This window comes from Sebastes fasciatus, chromosome 10 (genome assembly GCF_043250625.1).
Source record: "Sebastes fasciatus isolate fSebFas1 chromosome 10, fSebFas1.pri, whole genome shotgun sequence".
NCBI classification, from domain to species: Eukaryota; Metazoa; Chordata; class Actinopteri; order Perciformes; family Sebastidae; genus Sebastes; species Sebastes fasciatus.
The window spans coordinates 20951192-20958951 of record NC_133804.1 but is presented as its reverse complement, the minus strand read 5'-3'; the positions used below and the strand labels follow the sequence as shown (position 1 = coordinate 20958951).

The window sequence follows — 7760 nt, the reverse complement described above, 5'->3', positions numbered from 1 at the left end:
TAATCCACTTAATTGTCAACAAGGAAATATAGAGCAGCAAACACTGTGGAGGGAGGAGATAGGCGTGGATGGTTGGGTCTAAAAATACCGGACTTTCACCCAGAAGGCCGTTGTTCGTATTCCGTGTGAAACCAAAAGTCAACATTGATTTATTTGTCACATAACTTACGTACTTAAGCTACGCCACTTATTTCAAGACAAATCATGATCATCTCCTAAACCTAACTAAGTAGTTTTGTTGCCTAAACCTTACCAAGTTGACATTTTCCTAAGTCTAACTAAGTAGTTTTATTGCCTAAATCTAAGGAAGTTGTTTCCTGTGAATACAGAAGTTTATTTTGGAAAGACTGTACGCATGTAACGAGTAGAAATTGACAGGTGTTGCTGAAAAATCCCAGGAAGACTAACGAAAAATGAGGAACAACTTTTTAAGATATCATACGAACCGTAGTATGAGAATACGTTGCCATATTTCAGACTATTGAAGTGACCTTCAGCTCTGGCATCTTCATCCTCAACAACAAGTCTCAACACCCATAATATTTCTCTACAGTTATTTATGTGAATGAAAAGGCATTACCGTCTTTTAGCCTTGCTTTCATTCATTCATTCATTCAGTTGTTTTTTGGGAAAGAAAAACAGGCTGTAAGACAGAACGCAGCAGTAATGGCTGCGGCACATAATTTGATTACAGATGACACTCTTTCACGTGTGCTCCCATCCATCCATCCATCCATCCATCCATCCATCCATCCATCTATCCATCCATCCATCCATCAGTCCGTGTAGTCCACGCTCTTCTTCCTTGTCTCCTTCGCTCCTCTTTACACTCTCATCCCTCCCTCCTGCTCCCTCATTCTCTGTCCTCTTCCTCTTTCATCTCAGGCCAGACATGCCCAACTGTAGCCAATTAGCATTTTTCTCCCTCTCCTTTTCTCCTCTCTCCCCCCCTTCTCTTCCCCTCCGTTCTTGCCCTCTCTTCTCTCCTCTCTCTGTTTGTTGTGTAAATTAGATTTGGGGGCTCTAGACAGATTTTGTACTGTTTAAGCTCTCTCTTTCTTCTGCTCTCTTTCTCTTAACATGAATAAACCTGCTGGCAATTAAACATTTATGGAACTGGCATGCCCCCATTTATCCCATCTCACTCCGTCTCTCTCTCTCTCCCACCCGCTCTCCCTATCCATTCACCTCTAACCTGCTTTTATCCCGCTGTCACTCTCCCTTTCTTCTCATGTTTTCACTCTGACGCTGATTGTCTCCTGCCTCCTCACCTTTCAACACCTGCTACGCAGGTCGTCCAGTCCCTGCACTCATCTGTCCTCATCCTTTAGTCCTCTACATCTCTCTCTCTCTCTCTCCCTCTCTCTCTCTCTCTCTCTGGGTGGAATAGGGGAATGATTAGTGAGAACACATTCAGATTTTCCTTCCATGTGTCGTGCCAGTGAAACGCCCGTGTGCCCGCAGCATTTGGGACAGCTGTGCCAGGGAAGAAGTGGTGTTTGTGTGTGTGTGTGAGTGTGTGTGTGTGGGGGCATGCTTGAGTGTGTGTTAAGGATAAGAAAGACCGAGGTTAGAAAGCAACAGAGCGTGATACAATAAGCAGGAACTGAGTAGCTGGTTGTACAATGTGTGTGGTAGCTGAATGCGTGTGCATGTAGCTGTGTTTGTGGGAGTGGGTGTGCACACGCTCGCTGCTTACACATCACAGATGTTTGTGTACTGTTCGTGGTTCATCAAGGTGTGTGCAGACCCATGTGAGTGTGTGTAGGCTATGTGTTTTCAGTCGTGGGAAATCTAATTCGGCTCTCGCAGCCCAGATGTGCTGCATGGTGCTATGAAACCTGACCCCCCCACCCCACCCCCCCCAGCAGCCCCCTCTCCTCCCTTGTCCTCCAAACCCGCCCAGAACTCTGCGTTAAGACACATGTGGAAACAATTCAGTCAATGCCCTGAGCAGGGTAGCCCTCACACACACAAACAGACGTATACACACACTTCACTCACACATACACACAAGATACACACTCAGTTCACACTCACCCCTCTCATATACTATGCGCAGACATACACACGCCCAGCATACGCTCACATGTTGCTCTCATCTGTCCCCTGTTGAGGTGCTCATTGCATGGCATTTGACAGTGTGTTAACTCTACTGTGATCCTAAACTGCTATCAGGTTGTCTACACTCAATCAGTAAGTCATGTGTATCCCCGGGATAGCTCGGGGTTTATGCAGGAGGTGAGCAGGGGGCTACACTTTCAGAACAATATGTGCAAACGGGAGAGCCATAGATTTTTGGGGATGTTGTAACAATGTAATGATAGCTAGTAATGCCATATTAGCATGGAGGGCTGTCAAAATGGGCCAAAATTGACGGCTGAATATTTGTTCTAAAAAAAACACATAGGTTTGAACTATTTGAATATCTATTCACCCCCCCACCCCTTAGCTAAATAAAATTACAAACATCGCCCCGAAAAAACAACCAGCGATGTACTCAGCCAACTGTCTGTTGTCGATCTATTTGTCCAACACCTTAATAAGGTGGTAGCTTGCTGGAGGGAGATTACCAGGAGATCGCCTGAAAGTCATTTCCAGTAAATATCACAATATAAAACATGTGTTTTCTGTTTAAAAAGTACACGTCAGAAGATAGCAAGTACTACTCACCCATCGTTTAAAGGGACTGTATGTAACTTTTTACACGTATAAATCTTTTTTTATTGCAAATGAGGTAACAGTTTGTAACCTAACCTAAAGTTTCCGCAAGTTTCTGTGTTTCCTCTATCAGCCTGTAGACTGCTTTTAATTTGAAGAACTTAGGCAGGTGTCTCAGCGGATGTGTGATCATGCGCGCTTGTGTGTGCCTACTCTCTTCAGCGCAGCTACAGGGATAGCCAACGATGGCTAACGGTTGGTTAGAAACGGAGTTCACTAACGCAAATAAATGACCATCCTCCACCACAACTCAGACAGACAACCAACTCCACGGAAGCACAGAAAACGCAAAGTTATATCTAGTGAAGCCCGTCTTGCAAAACAGGAATGTGACCGACGTCGGGGGGAAAACTAGTGTCGTGGGAGTGTGTGTGCATGTGGGAAGTGAGTGGTGAAGCAAGAGAGAGCGAGCAGCGGCGAAAAACGAGCGAGCAGCGTTGCAGAAGAGAGTTACTTTAGCTCTGAGAATATCAAGTGAATGTACAGTGGAGGTTGCAGTATGTGCAGAAATAAATGCTGCACTTCCTCAAGACCAACGGAGGTTTCCTGTGTTTTGTTTCCCTGCTGCTGAGTGGAGTGACGGGGGTTAACTCCGGAGCGAGTAACGTCATCGACTCCGGCCCAGGAGACAAAAACTACGGTGTCTCCCCTGTGTCTTCTGGCCACGGTTGGGAGGCTGAAGCAGGAAAAGTTAAAACTAGTATCACCATCGGCCGGGCCTTTAATTCATGTCTTTGACTTAATGGCCACAGGTGTCACTGTTAACAAGCAATTTCTGATTCTTACATTGATTCCCTTTAAGAGGTTATGTGTCAAGTCTGATCTTGAGCGCACAGCTGATAGCAATGGGTTTTTTTATGTTACGTAACGTTACACTTGCTGTTAGGACACGGTGTCACTCTCTCTGCGGCAGAGTTCTCTGCCATCATTACGGTTGTTGTTGAATTATTCCTTGCTCAATTTGACCTAACGTTACATTTCATTTTCAATTAATGAAAGTGACGTGTGACTCTCATCATGCGTTACGGTCAGTGCATGCGAGGCAGACAGCCGCAGTAGTGCTCCTTTTTTTTCACAATTGAATATTATTTTTCATATTTGCATATCTGTTTTTATTTTTTTACTATTCAAATATATATTCAAATTTAGAATATTCGTTGACAGCCCTAATAGCCTGTGATGCCAGTGTGTTGTCTGCTCTATAATCAGGAGGCGTGATATGAAGCAGAGGAAAACATTGAGTTCTTTCTTGGATGCCCACACTGTTACTGTTGTACATATATTTGGCTGTCATTACTGAATATGCATCACAAAATGTGAAGATTTCCTAACATCACTTATTTTAGTTCAAATAGGTCCTTGGTTAAAAATATATTCTTATTCACTGTATATTTTAACCTGTCTTGCTTGACTTGAAGATCTGTTATCTCACTCTCTCTCTAACAAGGACGACAATAGGAATTATCTTTATTTGTACAAATTGAATTGCAAATTAAATCTAATTATCTAACTGTAGCCACTAGTTTTCATTTTGAAAGTCTGTGAGTGTTGCTTACCTTTCGAACTGCCCTTGACTCAACTTGTTTTTGTATCAGTAGCATATTGCTTTTGTTAAACAAAGTATAAAAACAACAACAACATTGCTAGAATTTGTTTTAGGTGCAGCAATAACCACCAAACACATTCCTACAGCACACTTGTGGCTACTCTGACTTCAGTACATTCCTTATATAAACCATTCCCTGTTTATCACAACACCCTGCGTGATGTCACAATGCATTTTTCCACTAGATAATTCAGTTCCATGCAGTCACTCCAGAACTCTGAGCATAGTTGTCTTTTTGTATCACTTATTATTATGATTGTTTATGCTACTATTATAATATTGTTTCAGACTGGACTGAACTCAACAGATATCACTGTTTATCATTCATTTAGAACAACCAAACTGTGCAACTGTGAGCGTCTCTTGGTCTGAAATAGAAATTTGACTTAAACATCCTGCTTATGTAAAACTTATAATATCTAGCTAAAATGATCTTGAGAAGAACGACTGATATGGAAAGTACATTTTTTTTAATGATAACAAAAAACTACTGTACAACAAAGTACTTACACAAGGTAATATTGTGTTATTATTTCTCTAACCAGATTACTTGAATGTATTGATTTATATGTCCATCACTTGCTTCACTGCCCGTTGTTGTTCTCTGAAAACACAACACCCAGCTTATGCTTAGTCTAATCTTTATCTTTGGATCAACCAAATCCAATTTTACTCAGATTGAAAGTAAACAATTGCATATTTCTTTATGCAGTGGTAAAAAGATTAATAGAGTATGATCTTGTTTTCAAGAGTATAATCTGGGAAAACATAGGAACATTCAGGGAAATTTTAAATCTGGTTTTGGGTTTACCATCACTGCCATTTTTTTCTCCACATATGGGTAATGGTGTGGAGCCACGTGAAGCTGAATAAGGTGGAGCAAATGGCAACCACCACAGCTGAGTGTGATAGTCAGAGATAATCACACAAATCAATCAAGCAAACACACCCTCCAAATAATCATTAATGTTATTAGTAACATCTGTGCTTTTCCTACTATGATAAATCAAAATGTGTGCGGTGGAAAAGGTCCCATGGCGGCCAAGAAAAAGCGTTGACATAAAGATTATTACATTTTCTACATGTACCATTTAATTGGAATTGCTTTGCAACAAAGAGTTTTGGTTCAATTTATGTCAGCTCCTCAGCTGAAATAAGCTACTGAAAATCAGCTACTGACATTAGCACGCCCTGCAACATGAAATAAACATGATTCCATTAACATTTATATTTGTAACTTAACGGTCTGTTGATTTCAGTATAGTAGGGGCTTTCTTGGAGCCAGCATCTAGTGGCGTTTACAGGGAATGCACCTCGAGGCACTTTTGCTCCAAGATCCAGCTGTGGTGGTTGCTGCTAGACTCTGATGCAGTGTGTGTGGAGAGGTTGCCCCCTAAAATGAACAAGTCTGACCAATGACTTTAAACCAACACTGAAAAAGTACCAGTACACTCAATACGTAACAAGCATTACTGTACTTTCCTCCTTTCACCTGCGGTGTATGCTCACACACCGTTTGAAATGTGATTATCAAAGTGTGAGAAAGTGTGTGTGTGTCAGGTCAGGAGAGAGCAGAGGCTGGGTTGTTTTTGATATAACCAAAGTGCAGAAACAAGCCCATTTCTGTAATTTAATATTTCACTGCCTTCACATCTGGAGCTGCATGTAAAAATGGAAAATAGAGGGGTGGGATATAAGACTGACATGGAGAGAGGGAGGAAGAAAGAAGAGAGAAAAAATACACCCTGCTCTCCAGCGCGCACATTCGTAGCCTTCACTCACTCACTGCTCACACTATGACCACATGCTTGTCCGCACACACACACTTTTTACGGTAACACAGGATGCATAGTTGCTGCATGCACATATACTTCTTGTCTTTCATTTTCTTTCTCCCTCTCAATCAGTCTTCCTTTTTTTTTTAGACAAACACACACACACACACACACATGCACACACACCACTCTGGGGTGACTGGTGTTGTAAGTTGGCGTGAGTGTGTAGGTGATCTGGGTGTGATTACTGCTTGGCTCTCCGACAGCTCTGATGATGACATTCAGTGCTTTGAGCTCCTCTGGCCTGGGCCCGCTCCAAACACAACCAGGCAGTACACTCTCTGTACCTCGCAACCATGCATACATGTGGCCTAGATACCACTGCACCACACACTCGGTGTATTGTACCTGATGTTTAGCTGCACATTCAGGTTTTGGAGTGTGAAGTCCAGAGACGACAAAAAAAAAAACACGTCACCTGTGTACTTTGTGCTCCTCGATTTGCATCTCTTTGTGTTTAAAAGGTGAGATATGATGTCAAAGGTCACGTTGCCTTCTCTATCTTACACATACTCCGTATGTTTATCACTGTTATGTTGTTTACAGCCGAGGAATAACAGCAACCTGCTCTCGAGTCTGCTGCTGCTGCTCCTCAAATCTCTTCTATCTGTCTGTGTTGTCACCGCCTCTGTCTGTATCCCATTTGCTCCAAGTGTCTGTTTGCCTCATTTAAATGCCAAGCTTAGGGAGCAGCTGTGTGTTGGATCGTTGCTATCAAGAACGAGTCAACATATGTACACACACACACACACACGCGCACACACACACCATTCTCTCAGTTGCGGGGCTTCATGCCCAGATTGTGTTAATCCTCTCTGTCCTCCACATATTTCTCTACACCCATCAACGTCAACGCCGCTTTGATGAAGACACACACGCACACACACACACTTACTACTCTCCATCATTATCATTGTTTCAGCTGGAGAAGAGTCAGCGCTTTTGTTTGTAATTACAGGGGTTTGAAGTGAAGAAATTTTCAAGAAGAGAGAAGAGGATGGATGGAAAAGGAGAAAAAAAGAAAGAGTAGGTCAGAAAAAAACACACCAGCATGTCTGTGACATATTAGTCACATTTTACCGTAATTGTTGTTCGACCCCATCCCACACTTGTAAAAAAGAAGAAAAAAGAAATACTTTGGGAATGTGCTTTGCAGTGGATGGCTTCCAAGGGTTGTCTGGTGTGTTCTGTACAAAGGGCAAAAGGAGCTTTGCGGCTGGCTGGTATGGCTTTAAAAACATTACAGCTATGGGTAGAGGCCTGTTCCGCTTCCTAAGCCCGGGGCTTCAGTCAGGATTGACCCCATCAAAGCAGAATAGATTGTGCCATTTGTAGAGGTACTAAAGAGTCTTCAGCTGTAGTCTTTCAGTTTCCCTAAAATCAAAACGAATCCCTCAGTGCAAAACCCAAGATAAAGGAAACATGAAACCAACTTGGTTCCCTTCCACCTGGACATGTGGAGATAAGCCAACCTGATGATCTAAAAGACGGGAAAACCAATTGATTGATTCACTTTTCAACAGAGCTATCGATTCAACATCGAAAAGAGTAAGCCCGTGTGTCAGAAGCATAAGCTTGTTTGACTGAGGCACAGAACT

At 42.5% G+C, this 7760-nt stretch overlaps 1 protein-coding gene across 2 annotated transcripts in view; it reads right to left on the bottom strand.

The window, feature by feature from the left end:
* LOC141775515 (fibroblast growth factor 18-like) overlaps positions 1–7760 on the bottom strand; it is a 305178-nt gene that overhangs the window by 28764 nt on the left and 268654 nt on the right. The gene's annotated exons all lie outside the window — the stretch shown is intronic.